A 14996-nucleotide genomic window follows, 5' to 3' on the forward strand; every position below is an offset into this window, starting at 1 on the left:
CGCCTGGGATGTAAATCGCTGACAGGTGGCAAGAGTGAGACTCTGCCCAGCGAATTATCTTTGAGACTTCCAACATCGCTAGGGAACTTCTGGTTCTCCCTTGATGGTTGATGTAAGCCACAGTCGTGATGTTGTCCGACTGAAATCTGATGAACCTCAGAGTTGCTAACTGAGGCCAAGCTAGGAGAGCATTGAATATTGCTCTTAATTCCAGAATATTTATTGGGAGGAGTTTCTCCTCCTGAGTCCATAATCCCTGAGCTTTCAGGGAGTTCCAGACTGCGCCCCAGCCTAGAAGGCTGGCGTCTGTTGTTACAATCGTCCAATCTTGCCTGTGAAAGGTCATCCCCTTGGACAGATGTGGCCGAGAGAGCCACCATAGAAGAGAATCTCTGGTCTCTTGATCCAGACTTAGTAGGGGGGACAAATCTGAGTAATCCCCGTTCCACTGACTTAGCATGCACAATTGCAGCGGTCTGAGATGCAGGCGCGCAAATGGTACTATGTCCATTGCCGCTACCATTAAGCCGATTACTTCCATGCACTGAGCTACTGACGGGTGTGGAATGGAATGAAGGACACGGCAAGCATTTAGAAGTTTTGATAACCTGGCCTCTGTCAGGTAAATTTTCATCTCTACAGAATCTATAAGAGTCCCTAGAAAGGGAACTCTTGTAAGTGGTAATAGAGAACTCTTTTCCACGTTCACCTTCCACCCATGCGATCTCAGAAATGCCAGAACTATCTCTGTATGAGACTTGGCAGTTTGAAAACTTGACGCTTGTATCAGAATGTCGTCTAGGTACGGAGTCACCGCTATGCCTCGCGGTCTTAGTACCGCCAGAAGTGAGCCCAGAACTTTTGTAAAGATTCTTGGAGCCGTAGCTAATCCGAAGGGAAGAGCTACAAACTGGTAATGCTTGTCTAGGAAAGCAAATCTTAGGTACCGATAATGATCCTTGTGAATCGGTATGTGAAGGTAGGCATCCTTTAAATCCACTGTGGTCATGTACTGACCCTCTTGGATCATGGGAAGGATGGTTCGAATAGTTTCCATTTTGAATGATGGAACTCTTAGAAATTTGTTTAGGATTTTTAAGTCCAAGATTGGTCTGAAGGTTCCCTCTTTCTTGGGAACCACAAATAGATTTGAATAGAATCCCTGCCCGTGTTCCGTCCGCGGAACTGGGTGGATCACCCCCATTAGTAAAAGGTCTTGTACACAGCGTAGAAACGCCTCTTTCTTTATTTGGTTTGCTGATAACCTTGAAAGATGAAATCTCCCTCGTGGAGGAGAAGTTTTGAAGTCCAGGAGATATCCCTGAGATATGATCTCCAACGCCCAGGGATCCTGGACATCTCTTGCCCAAGCCTGGGCGAAGAGAGAAAGTCTGCCCCCCACTAGATCCGTTTCCGGATAGGGGGCCCTCTCTTCATGCTGTCTTGGGGGCAGCAGCAGGTTTCTTGGCCTGCTTGCCCTTGTTCCAGGACTGGTTAACTTTCCAGCCCTGCCTGTAACGAGCAACAGCTCCTTCCTGTTTTGAAGCGGAGGAAGTTGATGCTGCTCCAGCCTTGAAGTTACGAAAGGCACGAAAATTAGACTGTTTGGCCTTTGATTTGGCCCTGTCCTGAGGTAGAGCATGGCCCTTACCTCCCGTAATGTCAGCTATAATTTCTTTCAAGCCGGGCCCGAATAAGGTCTGCCCTTTGAAAGGAATATTAAGCAATTTAGATTTAGAAGTCACGTCAGCTGACCAGGATTTAAGCCATAGCGCTCTGCGCGCTTGGATGGCGAATCCGGAGTTCTTAGCCGTAAGTTTGGTTAAATGTACGACGGCATCAGAAACAAATGCGTTAGCTAGCTTAAGTGCTTTAAGCTTGCTCATAATTTCATCCAATGGAGCTGTGCGAATGGCCTCTTCCAGAGACTCAAACCAGAATGCCGCCGCAGCAGTGACAGGCGCAATGCATGCAAGGGGCTGTAAGATAAAACCTTGTTGAACAAACATTTTCTTAAGGTAACCCTCTAATTTCTTATCCATTGGATCTGAAAAGGCACAACTATCCTCCACCGGGATAGTGGTACGCTTAGCTAAAGTAGAAACTGCTCCCTCCACCTTAGGGACCGTCTGCCATAAGTCTTGTGTGGTGGCGTCTATAGGAAACATTTTCCTAAATATGGGAGGAGGGGAAAAGGGCACACCAGGTCTATCCCACTCCTTGCTAATAATCTCTGTAAGCCTTTTAGGTATAGGAAACACGTCAGTACACACCGGTACCGCATAGTATCTATCTAACCTACATAATTTTTCTGGAATTGCAACCGTGTTACAATCATTCAGAGCCGCTAATACCTCCCCTAGCAATATGCGGAGGTTCTCAAGCTTAAATTTAAAATTAGAAATCTCTGAATCCAGTCTCCCTGGATCAGATCCGTCACCCACAGAATGAAGCTCTCCGTCTTCACGTTCTGCAAACTGTGACGCAGTATCTGACATGGCTCTCACCTCATCCGCGCGCTCTGTCCTTAACCCAGAGCTATCGCGCTTGCCTCTTCATTCTGGCAATTTAGATAATACTTCTGTCATAACAGTAGCCATGTCTTGCAAAGTGATTTGTAAGGGCCTCCCTGATGTACTTGGCGCCACAAAATCACGCACCTCCTGAGCGGGAGGCGAAGGTACTGACACGTGAGGAGAGTTAGTCGGCATAACTTCCCCCTCGTTGTCTGGTGATAATTTCTTTACATGTAAAGATTGACTTTTATTTAAAGTAGCATCAATGCAATTAGTACATAAATTTCTATTGGGCTCCACATTGGCCTTTAAACATAGTGAACAAAGAGATTCATCTGTGTCAGACATGTTTAAACAGACTAGCAATGAGACTAGCAAGCTTGGAAATACTTTTCTAAATAAATTTACAAGCAATATAAAAAACGCTACTGTGCCTTTAAGAAGCACAAAAAGCTGTCACAGTTGAAATAACAATGAACCAAAATAGTTATAGCAACCAATTTTTCACAGTAAATGTATTAAGTTAGCAAAGGATTGCACCCACCAGCAAATGGATGATTAACCCCTTAATACCCAAAAACGGATTAACAATTTAATAATTAACGTTTTTCTCACAGTCAAAACACACTGTCACAGGTCTGCTGTGACTGATTACCTCCCTCAAAATGAATTTTGAAGACCCCTGAGCTCTCTAGAGACGATCTGGATCATGGAGGATGAAGTAGACAGATTGTGACTGAATTTTTACTGCGCAAAAAAGCGCTAAAATAGGCCCCTCCCACTCATATTACAACAGTGGGGAAGCTCAGAAAACTGTTTCTATGCAGAAAACAAAGATGGCCATGTGGTAAAAATCATGCCCCAATAAGTTTTATCACCAAGTACCTCACAAAAAACGATTAACATGCCAGTAAACATACATTTGAAAAATTATGAATTGTTATTAATAAGCCTGCTACCAGTCGCTTTTACTGCAGTTAAGGCTCATACATTATTTCAGTATTAACAGTATTTTCAGAGTCAATTCCATTCCTTAGAAAAATACATTCAGTGTACACATACTCATCAGCCTAATACCAGTCGCTATCACTGCATTTAAGGCTGAACTTACTTTACATTGGTATCAGCAGTATTTTCTCAGTCAATTCCATTCCTCAGAAAAATAATTACTGCACATACCTCATTTGCAGGGGGGCCCTGCATGCTATTCCCCTTCTCTGAAGTTACCTCACTCCTCAGATGAGAACAGCCAGTGGATCTTAGTTACGTCTGCTAAGATCATAGAAAACGCAGGCAGATTCTTCTTCTAATGCTGCCTGAGAATAAACAGCACACTCCGGTGCCATTTAAAAAAACAAACTTTTGATTGTAGAAATAAACTAAGTTAAAAAACACCACAGACCTCTCACAGCGACCTATCTAGTTAGGCTGCAAGAGAATGACTGAATATGACATGTGAGGGGAGGAGCTATGTAGCAGCTCTGCTGGGTGATCCTCTTGCAGCTTCCTGTTAGGAAGAGATATATTCCATAAGTAATGGATGACTCGTGGACTGACTACACTTAACAAGAGAAACTAAGAATAATCAATCTAACATCTCATATGTTAGACCAAGAACATGAAAAAGTGTTATCTAAAGGATGAACTTTTTATCCTACCAATACCCTTAATACATTTAAAATAATAAAAGATGTAAATCTATTCTGTAGGAAATTGCTCCTTAAAAAAAAAATGTACTCAAATAGAGAAGCCAACGTGTGGACTGAAGAGGATCAGGCTACTTTAGTTCTGGAGGAATTAGATAATGAAAACATTTCAAGTGAAAACTTACCCTGCACTCTTGAATAATCTTTATGGAAAACCAACATTAAACCAACATCAACTTATACTCCTCCGTTATCTATCTCACCAGAGGTACAAATATTTTGCAATGTTGTATGCAACCAAATAGACAAATTATCAGTACAGAAAGGCCAATCTAATCTAACAATCACAGAAAAGAAAGCACTAGAAGATATCCAACAATGGTCAGATACAATCATTAAACAGTCAGACAAGGGGGGGGGGGGGTAATATAGTGCTGTGGCCCAAAGATAAATATCTGATAACATAATTTATGTAAGAGTTTTCCAAACTTCAAAATGCCTATAATACCCCACACACACACACACAATTCAGTTTAATGAATATCCAAGAAGTGGGGTGATAAAGAAAGGAGTAAAAAGCATCAACAAAGGAATTTGGAAATAATTGTGCTTTATACAAAAAAATCATAACCACCACAAAAAGGGTGGGCCTCATGGACTCTTGCCAATATGAAAGAAATGAATTTATCAGGTAAAATCTTATATAAATTATGTTTTATTTCATGTAATTGCCAAGAGTCTATGAGCTAGTGACGTATGGGATATCAATACCCAAGATGTGGAACTCCACTCAAGAGTCACTAGAGAGGGAGGGATAAAAATAAACAACAGCCATTTCTCGCTGAAAAAATAATCCACAACACAAAATATAAGTTATTCTCATAATGAAAAGAAAAACTTAAAACATCAGCAGAAGAATCAAACTGAAACAGCTGCCTGAAGAACTTTTCTACCAAAAACTGCTTCTGACGAAGCAAATACATAAAAATGGTAGAATTTAGTAAATGTATGCAAAGAAGACCAAGTTGCTGCTTTGCAAATCTGATCAACTGAAGCTTCATTCTTAAAAGCCCAGGAAGTGGAGACTGATCTAGTAGAATGAGCTGTAATCCTATGAGGCGGGGCCTGACCCGACTCCAAATAAGCTTGATGAATCAAAAGCTTTAACCAAGAAGCCAAGGAAATAGCAGAGGCCTTCTGACATTTCCTAGGACCAGAAAATATAACAAATAGACTAGAAGTCTTCCTGAAATTTTTAGTAGCTTCATCATAATATTTCAAAGCTCTTACCACATCCAAACAATGTAAGGATCTTTCCATAGAAATCTTAGGATTAGGACACAAGGAAGGGACAATAATTTCTCTACTAATGTTGTAAGAATTCACAACTTTAGGCAAAAATTTAAATGAAGTCCGCAAAACCGTCTTATCCTGATGAAAAATCAGAAAAGGAGATTCACAAGAAGGAGCAGATAGCTCAGAAACTCTTCTAGCAGAAGAGATGGCCAAAAAGAACAACACTTTCCAAGAAAGTAGTTTAATATCCAAAGAATGCATAGGCTCAAATGGAGGAGCCTGTAATGCCTTCAAACCCAAATTAAGACTCCAAGGAGGAGAAATAGATTTAATGACTGGCTTAATACGAACTAAAGCCTGTACAAAACAGTGAATATCAGGAAGTTTAGCAATCTTTCTATGAAATAAAACAGAAAGGGCAGAGATTTGTCCCTTCAAGGAACTTGCAGACAAACCCTTATCCAAACCATCCTGAAGAAACTGTAGAATTCTAGGAATTCTAAAAGAATGCCAAGAAAATGTATGAGAAGAACACCAGGAAATGTAGGTCTTGCAAACTCAATAATAAATCTTTCTAGAGACAGATTTACAAGCTTGTAACATAGTATTAATTACTGAGTAAGAGAAACCTCTATGACTTAGCACTAAATGTTCAATTTCCATACCTTCAAATTTAATGATTTGAGATCCTGATGGAAAAACGGACCTTGAGACAGAAGGTCCGTCCTTAACGGAAGTGGCCAAGGTTGGCAACTGGACATCCTAACAAGATCCGCATGCCAAAACCTGTGTGGCCACGCTGGAGCCACCAGCAACACAAACGATTGTTCCATGATGATTTTGGATATCACTCTTGGAAGAAGAACTAGAGGCAGAAAAATGTAAGCAGGATGATAACACCAAGGAAGTGTCAGCGCATCCACTGCTTCCGACTGAACATCCCTGGACCTGGACAGGTATCTGGGAAGTTTCTTGTTTAGATGAGAGGCCATGATATCTATCTCTGGAAGACTCAACATCTGAACAATCTGAGAAAACACATCTGGATGGAGAGACCACTCCCCTGGATGTAAAGTCTGACGGCTGAGATAATCCGCCTCCCAATTGTTTACACCTGGGATATGCACCGCAGAGATTAGACAGGAGCTGGATTCCGCCCCAAGCAAGTATCCGAGAAACTTCTTTCATTGCTTGAGGACTGTGAGTCCCACCTGATGATTGACATATGCCACAGTTGTGATAGTGTCTGTATGAAAGCAAATGAACGGTTCTCTCTTCAACAGAGGCCAAAACAGAAGAGCTCTGAGAATTGCACAGAGTTCTAAAATATTGATTGGTAAACTCGCCTCTTGAGATTTCCAAACCCCCTGTGCTGTCAGAGATCCCCAAACAGCTCCCCAACCTGAAAGACTTGCGTCTGTAGTGATCACAGTCCAGGTTGGCCGAACAAAGGAAGCCCCTTGAACTAAAAGCTGGTGATTTAACCACCATGTCAGAGAGTGTTGAATATTGGGATTTAAGGATATTAACTGTGATATCTTGGTATAATCCCTGCACCATTGATTCAACATGCAAAGCTGGAGAGGTCTCATGTGAATATGAGCAAAAGGAATCGCGTCCGATGCTGCAGTCATTAGGTCTAAAACTTCCATGCACATAGCCACTGAAGGGAATGACTGAGACTGAAGGTGCCGACATGCTGCAACCAATTTCAAACGTCTCTTGTCTGTTAGAGACAGAGTCATGGACACTGAATCTATCTGGAAGCCTAAAAAGGTGACCCTTGTCTGAGGAATCAAGAAACTTTTTGGTAAATTAATCCTACAACCATGTTTTAGAAGAAACAACACTAGTTGATTTGTGTGAGATTCTGCAGAACGTAAAGACTGAGCTAGTACCAAGATATCGTCCAAATAAGGAAACACTGCAATACCCTGCTCTCTGATTACAGAGAGTAGGGCACCTAGAACCTTTGAAAAGATTCTTGGAGCTGTTGCTAGGCCAAATGGAAGAGCAACAAATTGGTAATGATTGTCTAGAAAAGAGAATCTCAGGAACTGATAATGTTCTGGATGAATCGAAATATGAAGGTATGCATCCTGCAAGTCTATTGTAGACATATAATGTCCTTGCTGAACAAAAGGCAGAATAGTCCTTATAGTCACCATCTTGAAAGTTGGTACACTTACATAGCGATTCAAAATTTTCAGATCCAGAACTGGTCTGAATGAATTTTCCTTCTTTGGGACAATGAATAGATTTGAATAAAACTCCAAACCCTGTTCCTGAAAAGGAACCGGCATGATTACCCCTGAAGACTCCAGGTCTGAAACACACTTCAGGAAAGCCTGAGCTTTTACTGGATTTGCTGGGATACATGAGAGAAAAAAATCTTCTCACAGGAGGTCTTACTCTGAATCTGATTCGATACCCTTGAGAGACAATGCTCTGAATCCATTGATTTTGGACAGAATTTATCCAAAAATCCTTGAAAAACCTTAATCTGCCCCCTACCAGCTGAGCTGGAATGAGGGCCGCACCTTCATGCGGACTTAGGGGCTGACATTGGTTTCTTAAATGGCTTGGATTTATTCTAATTAGAGGAAGGCTTCCAATTGGAAGCAGATTCTTTGGGGGAAGGATTAGATTTTTGTTCCTTATTTTGACGAAAGGAACGGAAACGGTTAGAAGCTTTATATTTACCCTTAGGTTTTTTATCCTGAGGCAGAAAAACGCCTTTTCCTCCAGTAACATTTGAAATAATAGAATCTAACTGAGAACCAAATAAATTATTACCTTGGAAAGAAAGAGATAATAATCTAGATTTAGATGTCATATCAGCATTCCAAGATTTAAGCCACAAAGCTCTTCTAGCTAAAATAGCTAAAGACATGGATCTAACATCAATTTTGATAATATAAAAAATTGCATCATAAATAAAATGATTAGCATGAAATAACGGGGGTCTATTTCTTAATATGTTTAATTTCCCAAATATGAAACTGACAGTCTGCACAAGGAAATACATAAACCTGACTCATGGCAAATATAAGTACAATACATATATTTAGAATTTTATATAAATGCATAAGGTGCCAGACCATAGCTGGGGTGTCTTAAGTAATAAAAAACATCCTTATCGAAAGACACCCATCCACATATAGCAGATAGCCAAGCCAGTACTGAAACAGTTATCAGTAGAGGTAATGGTATATGAGAGTATATCGTCGATCTGAAAAGGGAGGTAGGAGATGAATCTCTATGACCGATAACAGAGAACCTATGAAATAGACCCCCGTTATGGAAATCATTGCATTCAATAGGTGATACTCCCTTCACATCCCTCTGACATTCGCTGTACTCTGAGAGGAATCGGGCTTCAAAAATGCTGAGAAACACATGCCAACATAGAAATCTTAGCACAAACTTGCTTCACCACCTCCATAGGAGGCAAAGTTTGTAAAACTGAATTTTGGGTGTGGAGAGGGGTGTATTTATAGGCATTTTGAGGTTTGGGAAACTTTGCCCCTCCTGGTAGGATTGTATATCCTATACGTCACTAGCTTATGGACTCTTGCCAATTACATGAAAGAAGCATTAAAACAACTAAATAACTTTGACTGCTATAAAACGTTGATTTTTAAACCACATGCCTCATACACAGAACAATACAATAAACTAATAACCAATGCATGGCTAAACAATGTAATAACTAAAACAGAAAAGCTATTTCTAACACAAACAGATCCTAAAATGGCTACAATATACTTTATACCGAAGATACACAAAAATCAAACTGATCGCCCTGGCAGACCCATAGTGTCTGGAAATGAAAATCTCACTGAAGCAGCAAGAAAATACATATATCTCAGATTGAGAGAGTATCTAACAAGCCCACCATCTTATCTCTGTGACATCATGGAAACCTTACAAGTACTAAGGAATTTACAAATATCAGACACCACATGGTTGGTAACTATGGATGTAGAGTCACTGTACACCAGCATTCGGCACCTGGATGGTACTGAAGAAGTGCAGTACTTCTTATCCACAAATACAAATAATAACCAAGAACATAATCATTGTATTATCCAACTGTTAAAATTTGTACTAACCCATAATATCTTTACTTTCAAAGATCAATACTACCTGCAAATCCAAGGAACGGCAATGGGCACAGCATGTGCCCCAACATATGCTAATCTGTTCCTTGCATTTTGGGAAGCCAAAAATGTATTCACATCAGATATAGAAATATTCACTGATCTGATACGATTATGGGTCAGATATATTGAAGATGTCCTATTTATATGATCAGTACTAATATGTATCGCAAACCAACAGCAACTAATACACTATTAAATAGCACAAGTGCTAATCCTCACAGTACTATAAAGTCCGTACCATATGGAGAATTTTTAAGACTGTGACGAAAATGTTCCAGAAATCACCTTTATTTACAAGAAAGCTATTATGCATTGACAGAAAGATTAGTCCAAACAGGCTCTAGTAAAAGAATGGTTAAGAGAGCTAAAATGAAAACCTTACAAGAAAACAGAGACACACTATTGCAGCACAAATTAAAAAAAGACAGAAGAAAAATATCCAAGACTGATAACTTATAATCCTCAAATGTATCAGACAACAAGAATAATGAATGAAAATTGGCATATCCTACAAAGTGACCCTACCCTGGCTCCTAAGATTGGTACAAGAATGATGGTAGGCTATAAAAGACATTTGAAGGACCAGTTAGTACAGAGTCACTATATCCATATCCCCCCAAAAAGTCGACTCTGACCCAGGAATGTATCCATGTGGCAACTGTTCTGCCTGTCAATATGCAAACAAAATAAAGCAAATCACTGACAAAACAGGTAGAATACATAAATCAAACCAATATTATACATGCAGATCATCAGGGGTCATATACATGCTGAAATGTACATGTCCCAAAGTCTCATTTGCCAATCCTTATTTACCTTTCATTGCATGATACTTTGTTGCATTTCTGATCTTTAACTTGTTTAGCGTAGCGTGGATACTGTCTATATATTATTTACTGTTTATTGCAGTTAATCTAACAGTTTACGCCAAATGAACAGGTAGAATACATAAATTGAACCAACATTATACATGCAGATCATCAGGGGTCATATACATGCTGAAATGTACATGTCCCAAAGTCTACGTAGGCATGACGACAAGGGAAGCATGAACACAAATTTTGAAACATGCCAATAACATCAGAAATGCAGACAAAGACGAAAGAAATGGCAAAACGATCACCACTGTAGCCAAACACTTCCAACGGTATCATCACAGTTAACCAAAACAACTCAAATACTCAGTAATTCAAAGAATTAATGTGGTAATAAGAAGAGGTAATCTTGAAAAATTACTCCTCCAAGCAGAATGCAAATGGATATATCTTCTAAATGCAGTTAAGCCACATAGCCTCAATGACAATAATAACTATTCTGTATATTTATAAGAATGGTATCTAAATCAAGCTGATTTATAAAATCCTATGATAGCCATTTATTTATTACTATATTATTATTAGATACAAGCTAATACCATCACAATGTTACCAATGAGATTTAGTGAAGATACATCAAACAATCTAAGGAATAAGAGTTTGTTGAAGCTAAATTTGGATAACATATTACAACGACCTAATCATACGCAATCCAGGATCACTTTTGAGAAAAAATAATTCAAGTCATGCAAACTAGATCTTAACACATTCATTTGGCGCAAACTGTTAGATTAACTGCAATAAGCAGTTAATAATATATAGACAGTATCCACGCTGTGTTAAATAAGTTAAGGATCAGAAATGCAACAAAGTATCATGCAATGAAAGGTAAATAATGATCGGCCAATGAGATCACATCAAGAAGTAGATGTGAAATCTGATTGCTAAAATAAAAAAATCACATGACCAAAAACGTCAATTCACAGCAATTGGACATTGTTACCAAACTGAATGCTATAGCAACCAATCAAGAACTGTGACTTTGCCAATTAGAAACAAGAGGAGGGATTAGCAAACCCTTAAATAAATGTATTCTAAACAGACGCATACCTCCTCTGAAGAAGGGTTACGTGAAACATGCATCAGGGGACCTTTTGAGAGCGGTGTCTCTCACTTTTTAATGTGCTTGTTGTAACAGTGGTTATTGAAAATTTATAAGAGGCTATTGATTTTTGAATGCGATAGAAGTGTACCTCCCCTGCATTTAGCAGGACCTGTCTATCCTTAATACTTTTCACTGGTTAATCTTAACCTCTGCATTGCCAGAATATAAATTATTACAGGGAAAGATAAAATTAAAGCAACTCCCGCTATAGAAGGAGTTTTGCTGCTCAGGAAATAGATAGCCACATCATAGCTTAAGCTTCTGGCATATTTTTTAATCTTCAAAACTGTACAATTTAATTGATTTTAACCCAGTATGTATGTTGGTTTAACTGAATTTACATTTATTAAAGATGAGATGAATGAAGTATGAATGAAATCAACACTAATAGAGTTATTCAATTTGGGTAAAAGACATTTTTTTTGAGGTGCCACCTCTTCTTTGCAACTCATAAATTAATTGTGAGTATTCTCCATTTGTCTTTACCCACTATGGGTGCTAGGCAATTAATTATATTGACAAACAATTATAAACCAGCACCACTAGTGATTTACATATTAGTGCTATTCCCTTATTTTACTCTACATTAAATTGTCATTTTTATCTTTAACAGTATAAGATTTATGTAGCAAGAAGGATCTGCCTTTCTTTCCAAGGTTTCAATAAATTAACATGACATATTTTATTTTCCTTCCATCTACCTGGTTACCTTACTTTATAATTAACTTCACACACATTCAAAATATTTTATAGCAGACACAGACACTTTTAATTCTCTTGTAGGCTCATCCAGCCTCAAAATCTGTGTCTCCAAGAAATGTCTCTATGATAATATAAAGCCCTATGCTAATCATCAGATCCTCTCCTCTCTGAAACAGTCTTACCAGATTTAATAGGGCTCTGGGGTCTTTCTTGGATAGGGTAATGCAACGGTTCTCCTGCTGCCACATATCTTTCAACAAGCTACACCAACTGGTACATTTTTGGAGATCACTCTGATTCAACCACTGGCAAAGGTGGGTGAATCAAAGTGATCTCAGTAACCGTTCAATCATGAGTAGCTCCACAGTAACATTAGATGAATTAGTCTTTGGTTTCAGCCACTTAATGGCAAGCAGTTTTAAGTTAAACATCTGAGACCGAACAGTAATTCCAGGTGTGAAACCTTTGGGGGAAAAATACATTAGTCACTCCCCGGAGTGCCAAGATTCTGCCTTTAACTTTTTATACTCATTGGCATGCCCAGATCCAAATCATAGTATGCTTTCTGGGTTTCTCTATACAGGAACAGTGCAAGTAGACTCAACCACTCAGCCATAGGCCAGCCTTCCATCACATTTGTTTGCTCAAATACCATCATTTAAGTCTTCTACATCTTCTTCAGATGATTCTTACACCAAACTTCTTGAACTTTGTAGCACTACTGTAGCACTCACAGACAGTCTCTCAGACAGCCTCTGCTTGTGTGACTACCAGCTACTTAATCAGGGCATCTGTATTTTTTTTTTTACTTAACAGCAATGCTTGCAAAGCTGCAATGTTACCTTGCTGTGTAGCACTAGTCTCAGCATTCACTGTTTCATGTTTCACTAATACAGATGAGGCCAGATCTTTAATAACATCTTCCATGTAGTGCAAATAGTCTCTTTTTTGCTTTACAGATTTACCAGTGTGCTACCCGATACGCCACCAAATGTGACAACAACAAAAAAACTCTCTCTTTGGGATTTTGTCCCACAATTAACTTGAACACAAAGGGCCAGATTACAAGCGGTGTGCAATTTTTTTTTTGCAAGAACTTGCGCAGTAACCTGATACCCATTAGACCAACTGGGCTAAACCAACTGGGCTGTATACATGAATATATACAGGTATAGTGAAGATAATAAAAGGTGAACACTTAACCAAGGATATCATACACTCAAGAACACATCAAACTAAAAAAATATCAAATAAGAGTGCATAAATCCAAAAATGTATAAATGATAAGAATATTAGTCACAGCAATCACAAATGGGACTCAAACACAGGTGAAGCAGCAACAGTGGATAGGATCAGTGATGTCCAAATAATGGCTCCTCAAAAAGAAAAGTCACAATAGTGAAGTCTATAAAATAGGTAAAAATTATACTTAATTATTTGGTAAGTAAGTATAAAGTCCCTTGGCTCACATTGACACAGAGGAACTCCAGAGGCAAGCATTAAAATCGTTATTAAAAGCTAAAGGACATACAGTCTACTATACACTAGGTATGGTCCCAATAACAATAAACCACTCAGCAGAAGGACACACACTGTAGGACACCAACATGCAATATCTAACAGCCAACAGTCTTGAAAAAGCCGACTTGCTTTGGCGAAATGGGCATTCAATGCTACTTTGGACTTTCAAGGCTGTTAGATATTGCAAACCGGTGTCCTACAATGTGTATCCTTCTGCTGAGCGGTTTATTATTATTGTGACTATACTCAGTGTATAGTAGTCTGTATGTCCTTTAGCTTTTAATAACTATTTAAACACTTACCTCCTGAAAATCATTCCTAGACTGTAATTAAAACTTCAATGCCCTGACCACATCCAAATTATGATATAGTCTTTACTTACAAGACTGGGCTTAGGACATACAAAAGGAAAAATAATCTCCTGATTGTTTTCCCACAAAACTACCTTTGGCAAAAACCCAGGCACCGTATGTAACACAGTCTCTCCCTGTTGAAATACCAAAAAAAGGCAGTTCACAAGACAAAACAGATAACTCTGAAACCCTTTGAGCTGAATAAATTGATAATAAAAATAGGACTTTCCAAGATAGCAACTTGATATCCAATGAATGCATTGATTCAAATGAAGGAAATTGTAGGACTCTAAGGACCAAATTAAGATTCCATGGAGGAGAAACTGGCCTGTTTACAGATCTGATTCTAACCAGAGCCTGAAAAAGGACTGAATATCAGGAATACACGCAAACCTCCTGTGCAGTAATGATGGTATTGGCCGACAAGCCCTTATCAAGAAATTCCTGAAGAAACTGAAAAATACGGGGAATTCTTCCACACTTTCTGATAAATATTTCTTGTTACGGATTTGTGAGCCTTTATAAGTATCTCAATATAAGAATTAGAGAAGCATCCCTGAGAAAGAATCAAACGTTCAATTTCCAAGCTTAACACCTCTATCCTTGCCCTCTCCCTGACGAGGCAAAGAAATACTGGGAGGTAAGGGGAAGCAGGAGGGCTACTTAAAGCTCTGGTGTAGGGTGTCTTTGCCTCCTCCTGGTGGCCAGGTGATGTAATTCCCAAAAGTAAGATCTCATGGACTTTCACAACCATTAGAAAGAAATATACAAGAAGGCAACATACAATCTATTTATGCAGTACATAAACACACAACA

The 14996-nt window shown here is 39.0% G+C and overlaps 1 protein-coding gene across 2 annotated transcripts in view; it reads right to left on the reverse strand.

Moving 5' to 3' along the window:
* CTPS2 (CTP synthase 2) overlaps positions 1–14996 on the reverse strand; it is a 721417-nt gene that overhangs the window by 525359 nt on the left and 181062 nt on the right. The gene's annotated exons all lie outside the window — the stretch shown is intronic.

The sequence above is a fragment of the Bombina bombina genome, chromosome 3 (assembly GCF_027579735.1).
Source record: "Bombina bombina isolate aBomBom1 chromosome 3, aBomBom1.pri, whole genome shotgun sequence".
NCBI lineage: Eukaryota > Metazoa > Chordata > Amphibia > Anura > Bombinatoridae > Bombina > Bombina bombina.